Source organism: Schistocerca piceifrons, chromosome 2 (assembly GCF_021461385.2).
Source record: "Schistocerca piceifrons isolate TAMUIC-IGC-003096 chromosome 2, iqSchPice1.1, whole genome shotgun sequence".
NCBI lineage: Eukaryota > Metazoa > Arthropoda > Insecta > Orthoptera > Acrididae > Schistocerca > Schistocerca piceifrons.
Window position 1 is genome coordinate 750,512,553 of NC_060139.1, and position 10,536 is coordinate 750,523,088.

A 10,536-nucleotide genomic window follows, 5' to 3' on the forward strand; every position below is an offset into this window, starting at 1 on the left:
CCACATCTGGCCTACGCCTACAGAGTCAAAAAATGGTTCAAATGGGTCTGAGCACTATGGGACTTAACATCTATGGTCATCAGTCCCCTAGAACTTAGAACTACTTAAACCTAACTAACCTAAGGACAGCACACAACACCCAACCATCACGAGGCAGAGAAAATCCCTGACCCCACCGGGAACCGAACCCGGGAACCCGGGCGTGGGAAGCGAGAACGCTACCGCTCGACCACGAGATGCGGGCCCTACAAGTCATATTGGAAGGAGTGGAGACTGTGTTAGGTAGGCGCCTAGCTAATTCTTTAAATAGATGTACTTTGCGTTTATTTTTGTTGAATTTGGATGTTACGGTATTCAATCTCGCTACAACTGCCTCGTGGTCACTAACCCTGTATCTGACATTATGACGTCCATTTGTTCACGCTTATTTGTTGCTAATAGGTCAAGTGTGTTTTAGCAACCATTTACACTTCGAGTGGGCTCCACACCTAATTGTTCGAAATAGTTTTCTGAGAAAGCATTCAGTACAATTTCGGACAACGTCTTATACCTACTGCCGGCTTTACACATGTATTTTTCCCAGCATATCGAGGGCAGATAAAGTAGTCACAAAAAAAGTCGATATCGATACTAGCAAGATATCGTCCCGGGAACTCCAAGACGTTCGAGAATACTAACAAAAATTTTTTTCCTGTAATATCACAAGTTAACAATTTTCGGATTTCTTTACTTTACTTGCACTGCGAAACCTTATGTCTTGCCAAATTTCATGATTCTAGGTCAACTGGAAGTATTCTACAGGTTTTGAAGATTGAGTTTGCGAGTATCAACATATGTTGACATAAATGGCCGTATCTTTTGACTGTATTGACTTAGAAGCGTGAATGTTTTCCACCGCCAAGGGACGATATACTTCAGTTAGTGACATAAACGTTTACCCGTTCCTGAGAAAAAGAGATATTAGTAGACGAGCAGGCGGGCAGTCGGATAACAAACGACAATTTTTTTTCATTTGATATGATTACAAATTAACAATTGTCGGAATTTTTCCTTTATTTTTACTGTGAAATCTTACTGCTTGCCACATTTCATGAGTCTAGGTCAACGGGAGTGGTCTATAGGTATTGATAAGTGAGTTTTCTGGTATCAAAATATGTGTCATGAATGACCGTATTTTTCGATTCCACTGGTTTAGAAGCTTACATTTATTACACCGCAAATGGACCGTATACCTCAGTATGTGGCATAAATTTCAACTTGATACGTGTACTCGTTCCTTGGAAAATGGGATCTTAGCCGACGAACAGACAGACAGACAGGAAACAGATCTACATACAGTCAGACAACGAAGTGGGCCTATAAGGCTTACGTTTTTACCGACGGAACCCTAACAAAGGTTTTTTTGTTGCGGGGAGATATTTTCACAGCATTTCAATCACCAAAATGGCTCTGAGCACTATGGGACTTAACAGCTGTGGTCATCAGTCCCCTAGAACTTAGAACTACTTAAACCTAACTAACCTAAGGACATCACACACATCCATGCCCGAGGCAGGATTCGAACCTGCGACCGTAGCAGTCGCGCGGTTCCGGACTGCGCGCCTAGAACCGCGAGACAACCGCGGCCGGCTTCAATCACCAACTTTCTCCTCTGTAAACGGGAAAAGTAAGCGAAAATATTTTATTTACGCCAGCCTACATAGGAAGAAATGATCATCGTAATAAAATGACAGAAATGAGAACTCGTACGGAAAGATTAAAGTGTTCATTTTTCCCGTGATCTGTTCGAGAGTGGAATGATAGAAGAATAGTCTGAAGGTAGTTCGATGAACCCTCTGCCAGGAACTTAAGTGTAAATTGTACAGTAGTCCATAATCATTTTGTAATCGTTGGAGGAGACTAATCATCCCGCCAATCAGTTGGGATAATTATAGTTTTGTTAGTTGTAGGCGTGATAACACATCCAGTAAAACATTACTAAATGCCTTCTCTGAAAACTAACAACTACAGATAGTTCAGAAATCCACCAATGATGGCAACAAACAGGCCTGACCTCTTTGAGGAAGTCTACATCGAAACTCGTGTCAGCGACCAACGGGATTTATAGCAAAAATGAATACCAAAACACACTGGCAACTAAAACAAGCAGAAATATTTAATGTTCGCCATACTATACAGAGAAATAACACTGTAATACCTGAATGAGGAACTTGAAACTTTTAGCTCAGGTCAGGAGCATGTAGAGGAACTATGGATTAGGGCTGAGTAGATAGAGAGGTGCTGAATGAAACGCGTTTGCCAGTCAAGAGAGCAATACGTGACGCATTCTGTGACTACCACAGCAGAATATTGTCAAATGATCTTTCACATAACAAATGGTTGAAATGGCTCTGAGCACTATGGGACTTAACATCTGAGGTCATCAGTCCCCTAGAACTTAGAACTACTGAAACCTAACTAACCTAAAGACATCACACACATCCATGCCCGAGGCAGGATTCGAACTTGCGACCGTAGCGGTCGCGCGGTTCCAGACTGAAGCGCCTAGAACCGCTCGGCCAACCCGGCCGGCTTTCACATAACCCTAAGAAATTCTGGTTACATCTATGTAAAGTCTGTTAGCCGCAACACGGTTAGTGTTCAGTCCCTAGCTAATGAGACAGGAACTGAAGTTGAGAGTTGCAAAGCAAAAGCCGAATTGCTTAACTCTGTTTTCAAATGTTCCTTTGCAAGAGTATTGTCCTCTCTTAGTGTCAATGGCGTTAAGAAACAGCTGAAATTGTTAAAACGGACGAAGCTCCAGGGCCCAATAGTATGCCTGTCAAATTCTATACCCAATTCGCATCTGTGTTAGCCCTTCTGTTATCTATATCTATTGCTGATCCCTCGAACAAAAAAGTGTGCCCAGTAGTTGGACGAAAGCACAGTTCACACCTGTCTACGTGAAGGGTAGCAGAAGTGATCCACAAAACTATCATCCAATACCCTTGACATCGATTTGTTGTAGAATCTTAGAACATATTCTGAACTCAAAGGTGATGAGGTATCTCGAACGGAACGACCTCCTCCATGCCAATCAGCATACATCATACGTAACCCAACTCACACTTTTCTTACGTGACATCCAGAAAGCCATGTATCAATACAGTCAGGTAGGTGCAGTATTTCTCGATTTCCGAAAAGCATTTGACTCAGTCTCACACCTACGCTTATTATTAAAAGTATGATCACGAAATATGTGCCGCGCGAGATTAGCCGAGTGGTCTAGGGCGCTACAGTCTTGGACTGTGCGGCTGGTCCCGGCGGAGGTTCGAGTCCTCCCTCGGGCATGGGTGTGCGTGTTTGTCCTTAGGATAATTTAGGTTAAGTAGTGTGAAAGCTTAGGGACTGATGACCGTAGCAGTTGAGTCCCATAAGATTTCACACATTTGAACATTTTGAACGAAATATGTGACTGAACTGAGGATTTCTTGGTAATGAGGACGCAGCATGTTACCTTGGATGGAGAGTCATAGTCAGATGTAGAATTTAGTTGTGCCTCAGGGAAGCCTGCTGGGACTCTTGCTGTTCGTGTTGTATATAAATGATCTTGTGGATAATATTAGTAGAACCTCAGACTTTTCGGAGATGATGCAGTTATCTACAACGAAAGACAGTCTGAACGAAGCTGTACAAACATTGTCAGACCTTGGGACGATGTCAAAGTGATGCAATAATTGGCAGCTTCTTTTAAATGTTTAAAAATGTGAAATTGTGCACTACACAAAACAAAACCTTTTTTCCTATGAATATAATGTTAGTGAATCACGGTTAGACTCTTTAAACTCATAAAATATACGTTAGTGTATCACCTGGTAGGGACATGAAGTGGAACGGTCTCATAGGTTCAGTCGTGGGAGAGTGCTTGCAAATCACTCGTGCGACACATCTTAGAATAATGCTTAGGTGTATGGGACCGGTGCCAAATGGGACTGGTAGGGGATATCGAGCGTATGCAAAGAAGGGCAGCAGGAATGCTCACAGGTTTATTCGCCCCGAGGGAGAGTGCCACTGAGATGCTGAAAGACCTGGACTGGCATTCTCTTGAAAATAGGCGGGAAAGTCGGCTAATAAAGTTTCAAGAAGCGGCTTTAAATGATGACTCTGGGAATATAGTGCAACCCCATACATACCGCTCCAACAGGGATCGTGAGGATAAGATTAGATTGTTTACAGCACGCGCAGAGGCATTTAAGAAATTATTTTCCCCGCGCTCCACGCGTGAGTGGAACGGGAAAAACCCCTAACAACTGGCACAGTGGGACGTACCCTCTGCCATGCACTTCACAGTGATTCCCAGAGTATATATGTAGATGTAGTAGTATATTTCATCTTACAACTAGGCTACCCTTTTCAGAAAAAGGATTAGCGTCACCTCGAAATCATTCATTCAGTAACTAGAAGTAAACATAAGTGTGTTAGTGCAATGTCTGTATTTGACAGTGTCTGTATCGTTCGATGCTACGTCCTTCGGACCTGCTTATTTTGTGCCAAAGCCAAGGCAACCTGACGAGAAAAATGAGTCTCTCACTGTGCGGGAATAACAATTTTGCGAGCACTGTGGGAAGCAGACACTGGGACATACGGAGATTTATGTCAGTCTCGAAGTTTTCTAGGATAGTCGAAGTGGTTAAGGTGACCACTTGCGACAAGTGGGAAATTCGTGTTCGACTCCCGGTTCGCCACAAATGTTCACAGTCATGTTTCCAGTGAACTGAATTGCTGTTGTGGCATCATATTCGCAATTTGCGAATATATTTCATGAGTAAATGTATGTTAGTATTGTCGAACCAAGGAAAGTCTGCTGTTAAAGGGGCGAGGAGAAAGAGTAAGTAATATGTCCTTTACGCATGCGCAACATGAGTAGAGAAGTCTTTGTGGCAAACAGTTGTGCCATTGTCAACGTGGCATGTGTCGCAATGTTGGTAGTTCAGGTTGCAGCGCCGGCGCCAGTTCAAAATGTTCAAATGTTTGTGAATTCTTAAGGGACCAAACTGCTGAGCTCATCGGTCCCTAGAGTTACACACTACTTAAACTAACTTATGCTAAGAACAAGACACACACCCATGCCCGAGGGAGGACTCGAACCTCCGGCGGGAGGGGCCGCGCAATCCGTGACATGGCGCCTCTGAACCGCGCGGCCACTCCGCGCGGCAGAGCCAGTTGACATGCCTACAAATTGTCTGCGACTTCCTCTGTCGCGGTTGCATTTCAATCAGTAATAAAATTCCAGCTGCATCTTGACAGTATTGTCTTCCTTCTTGCGAAACTTCGTCTTCTTTGCACTTCAGCAAATGATGTTGCACAGTGGAAAAGTACTGAACTCGCATTCGGGAAGACGATGGTTCAAATCCTCATCCGACTTTCCATGCTTAGGTCTCTCATCGTTTTCTCAAAACACTTGCCGGCAATTTAGATGCTGGGATGGTTAGGCTGACCAGATTTCAAGGAGAAAAAACCAGGACACTTGTGTTTATAACTAATTTCATTACTACACTTACGTTTACCTATCTTGTCAGTTACCGGATGTTTTGAAATCGATAATGTGCCTATGAAGATGTAGCAGCTGAAAAACTCATAGCAAGAATGAATTTTAATTTTGTGAATTGGAAAGGAAAATGTAGGTACATTACACACAACTAAAATTCTTTTCTTCAGAAACAAAAAATACTGATAAAAACCTTTTAAATGCAATGGCATGGATATATTTTGTGCAATGTTTAGTCACTTGCTAGTTAAATAGGTACAATTTGTTAATCCTAAACGCTATGTAATATGACTAATTAATAATCAGTTACATATAATATATTTCATACTAAAATTTAAGATTTCGTTTGACTGCAGGCTGTTACGGCAAGCGTACATATATGCCATAAAATGGTCAACATACACTACAAACGCATGCCGCATTGCTCACATTCTTCAGAAAATTAACTTCAATGTGACTGCAGTCTTTTTAGGAGAAATGGTCCAAGTGATGCTCTTTATACCTCCTTTGGTTTTTGGTTCTACTTGTCTAGAGGGCCATAAAGTGGAAGGCCGACAAATTAGAGGCTCGAGTAGGTAATACCTGCTTTTCAACATACACTGCCGGCCAGTGTGGCCAAGCGGTTCTAGGAGCTTTAGTTTGGAACCGCGCGGCTGCTACGATCGCAGGTTCGAATCCTGCCTCGGGCATGGATGTGTGTGATGTCCTTAGGTTTAAGTAGTTCTAAGTTCTAGGGGACTGATGACCTCAGATGTTAAGTCCCATAGTGCTCAGAGCCATTCGAACCACTTGAACCATCAACATACACTATGTGATCAAAAGTATCCGGACACCCCCAAAAACACATATTTTTCATATTAGGTGCATTGTGCTGCCACCTACTGCCAGGTACTCCATATCAGCGACCTCAGTAGTCATTAGACATCGTGAGAGAGCAGAATGGGGCGCTCCGCGGAACTCACAGACTTCGAATGTGGTCACGTGATTGGGCGTTACTTGTGTCATACGTCTGTACGCCAGATTTCCACACTCCCAAACATCCCTAGGTCCACGTTTGCGATGTGATAGTGAAGTGGAAATGTGAAGGGACACGTGCAGCACAAAAGCGTACATGCCGACCTCGTCTGTTGACTGACAGAGACCGCCGACAGTTGAAGATGGTCGTTATGTGTAATAGGCAGACATCTATCCAGACCATCACACAGAAATTCCAAGCCGCATCAGGGTCCACTGCAAGTACTATGACAGTTAGGCGGGAGGTGAGAAAACTTGGATTTCATGGTTGAGCGGCTGCTTATAAACCACACATCACGCCGGCAAATGCCAAACGACCCCTCGCTTGGCGTAAGGAGCGTAAACATTGGACGATTGAACAGTGGAAAAACGTTGTGTGGAGTGACAAATCACGGTACACAATGTGACGAGCCGACGGCAGGGTGTGGGTGTGGCGAATGCCCGGTGAACGTCATCTGCCAGCGTGTGTAGTGCCAACAGTAAAATTCGGAGGCGGTGGTGTTATGACGTGGTCGTGTTTTTCATGGAGGGAGCTTGCACCCCTTGTTGTTTTGCGTGGCACTGTCACAGCACAGGCCTACACTGATGTTTTAAGCACCTTCTTGATTCCCACTTTTGAAGAGCAATTCGGGGATGGCGATTGCGTTTTTCAACACGATCGAGCACCTGTTCATAACGCACGGCCTGTTGCGGAGCGGTTACACGACAGTAACATACTTGGCCTGCACAGAGTCCTAACCTGAACCCTATAGAACACCTTTGGGATGTTTTGGAACGCCGACTTCGTGCCAGGCCTTACCAACTGAAATCGATACCTCTCCTCAGTGCAGCATTCCGTGAAGAATGGGCTGCCATTCCCCAAGAAACCTTCCAGCACCTTATTGAACGTATGCGTGCGAAAGTGGAAGCTGTCATCGAGGCTAAGGGTGGGCCAACACCATACTGAATTCCAGCGTAACCGATGGTGGACTCCATGAAATTGTAAGTCATTTTCAGCCCGGTGTCCGGATACTTTTAATCACATAGTGTTTTTCTTATTCTTTCTTTAGTCGTAAGACTGATTGAATCAAAAGCGGTAGGACTATATATTGTGAATATATATTTTCACAAATAATTGGAAGAGAAATATTATTGCAAATATTTTGTTTCTCGATTAATTATGTGACACGAATGGTTTTCTCGGGACACCAGGACATTTGTGTGAAAACCGGGACTGTTCCGGCAAAACTGGGACGTCTATTTAGTCAAGGGATGATTCCTTTAGAAAGAACACACCAGGGTCCTTCCCTATTTTCCTCTAATCGGAGCTTGTGCTCCCTTTTTCATGATCTCGACGACGAGAGCACAATCGATACTCTTCCTTCCCATCTTTCTATGTACAACCTCCGTGATAAACAATTTATCGAATATTTTTTAGGAACACGGAGTCAACGTCTGTGCCCTCAACACAGTTACCTCTTTTGTATATGAAATGTCTTTCAAATATTGGCGCTCTTGTAAATTTCTTTATGCTCGTCCCTTCCACACTGGCGCATTCCTGTCCTGTTCCCTAAGAAATTTCGTCCGTGAAATCATCCTGTTTGTCACCGTTAGTCACTTTTAGATATGCGATTATTTTCGTTCATGTAATTTGTTGAATAATCAGACTGCTACACTTTTTCTGTTTCGTACTTTGGACAGGTCTGAGATCAGAATTCGTTAATGATGTGCGCCTTGATTTTTCTCTTGTATATTCAAAGTTATTATTGAATACATCCAAAGTTATTCGATAGTTGTTATACTTCCATTATTTGCAAGAGAAATTAAAATCGGTTTGATAATGCTTTTTAATAATGATTATTATTAAATGAATGAATGGCAACACTACAGGTATTCATTTTTGACAAATGTGTCATGGTCACAAAATTGCGTTGTATCTGTTGCTAGTGTTCATCTGTGCATGAAAGTGTGACATCTTTCAGCATTCCCTGCATTTCTCCTCGCTTTCCGGGGTATATTGTTGAAAATATGCGGTGGGAAGAGAAGTGTGGATGTCAGAGTTCTAAAGTGCCGGATAGAGCTGTGGAGTGCCGGAGTTTCCTTTTGCTTTAAACTTCTACGGCCGTAGTAGTTTCAGCTTCTGTAGTGAACGATCTGGGTTTCAAAGGCATTATTACAGGTGTTCTTAATAAACATTATTGTAATTAATTATACTTTGCGGATCGTTAATCAGAGGTTCACACACACATCAACAGCTTTTTGTGCAGTACATTACACAGTGCGCAGAAATGTATGACATCAACAACGTTAACGATGAGATATGGAAGTAAGTACCCGACATACTGTTACAAAACCAGACACATAACGTAAAAATTGTATGTACTATGTACTAATAGAACTATGTAACTGCATATCGCTTGAAAACGGCAATGCAGGCAAAATAAGCTTATCGCTTAACTGTACAACGTTTGAATAAACCTTCACAAAATAGCAGCGTTCTGCTATAATATTAACTATTCACGTCATTCATGCTAGTTAGGTACATTTCGCGCTGCCTGTATTTCCGAAGTTGCCCTTTATGTTGCTAGTGTGGTTCGATATATTCTGCGGACACCTACAGTAACAGCTTATTGCTACAGGTTCAATTGAATATGATTTATTATCGTTAAGCAATTATTACTAAATTCTTGAAAATTTTGTTTGAAAGCAGTTTAGACCATTTAATCATGAATTCTGAATGGTTAAAGACAATGTGTTGTAACGGACCGCCAGATCTCTTTAAAATTTTTTTGCGAAGTGACGTTATAGGAAAAACGAAATAGTGCACAAGATTTTAATATCACTACTTTCTGTCTTACCAGTATGGATGCGTCACTTCTAACAGGCAAAGATTTTTTTTTTTTGTAAGTGAAATGTAGCGAATGTCCGTTTCGTCAGTTCAGAAATCGTGTAATTCATTGTTTCTTATCTAATTGTTTTACACAATTTTATGATTATCTCATGAAGTCAGATCGTTAACCGTCAGGTTTGCCTGCACAGGATATTGATAAAAAAAATTTCAAAGCCGCATCTCGATGACCTTCAGTACAACTATATTTTAAAAAGGTTCACGTTTTGCAAACGTCCGACAGATACTAGCTTCATCTCACTAAAAGATAACGTAGAATTAGACGGAGGTAAATGTACACTACAATCTAGTACCGTGAATAACCTCAGATGGATTTGAAACTCAAATGCAAACAGTTCATGACCTCAGTAAAACATATACTGTATATTTATCGTTTGATTTCTCGGACGCACTGCCCTGCTTTATTGCTCGGGTATCACGCACATCTCCGACGTACGACGTGTAACTTAGGAAACAAGTTTGCGCTGTAGTATAATATTAGATTCAGTACCGGTTCCACTTGATAGATATTTAACGCAGTTCTCTAAAATCAGTAACATGCATGTCAGAGCGGTTCCTAAACCCATGTCTCGATAGATTTCTTTCCTGGATCATATAAGCAATTGTTTTGAAACGACTACACGACACCTTTATGGCCGGAAGGAAGGAAGATTCAGGTTTAAAGTCCAGCCGACACTGTGGTCATTGTCGGACAGCAAGGACATAAGTCAGTGGGAAGACGAGTCTGTTGGAAACGGTAAACTGCGGTGAATCAAAACGATCACCAAGGCATGGCGAACCATATGCCAGCCACGCTGAGGGAAAGAAATGATGTTGACCAAGTTACAAATAGGACATTGTCCATTGACATAAGGTTTTCTTCTCGCGGAATCATCCAGGACTTGTTCATATGCTGGCGTACAAGAGCGCCAAATGATAGTTTGTAGGAGGGATGGGTTCAACCGGGAGAGATAGAGAGGGAGGGGGGGGGGGGAGGGGATATATAAAGCATTTTCAATATTTTGGAAGACGAATAGCGACTTGTAAGTAGCCATAAAGACTTGTAAGTAGATATAAAAAGGTTCCATTTCCGGCCCTGTTAGAAAATTGTGTAATACCGTCTTTTAAA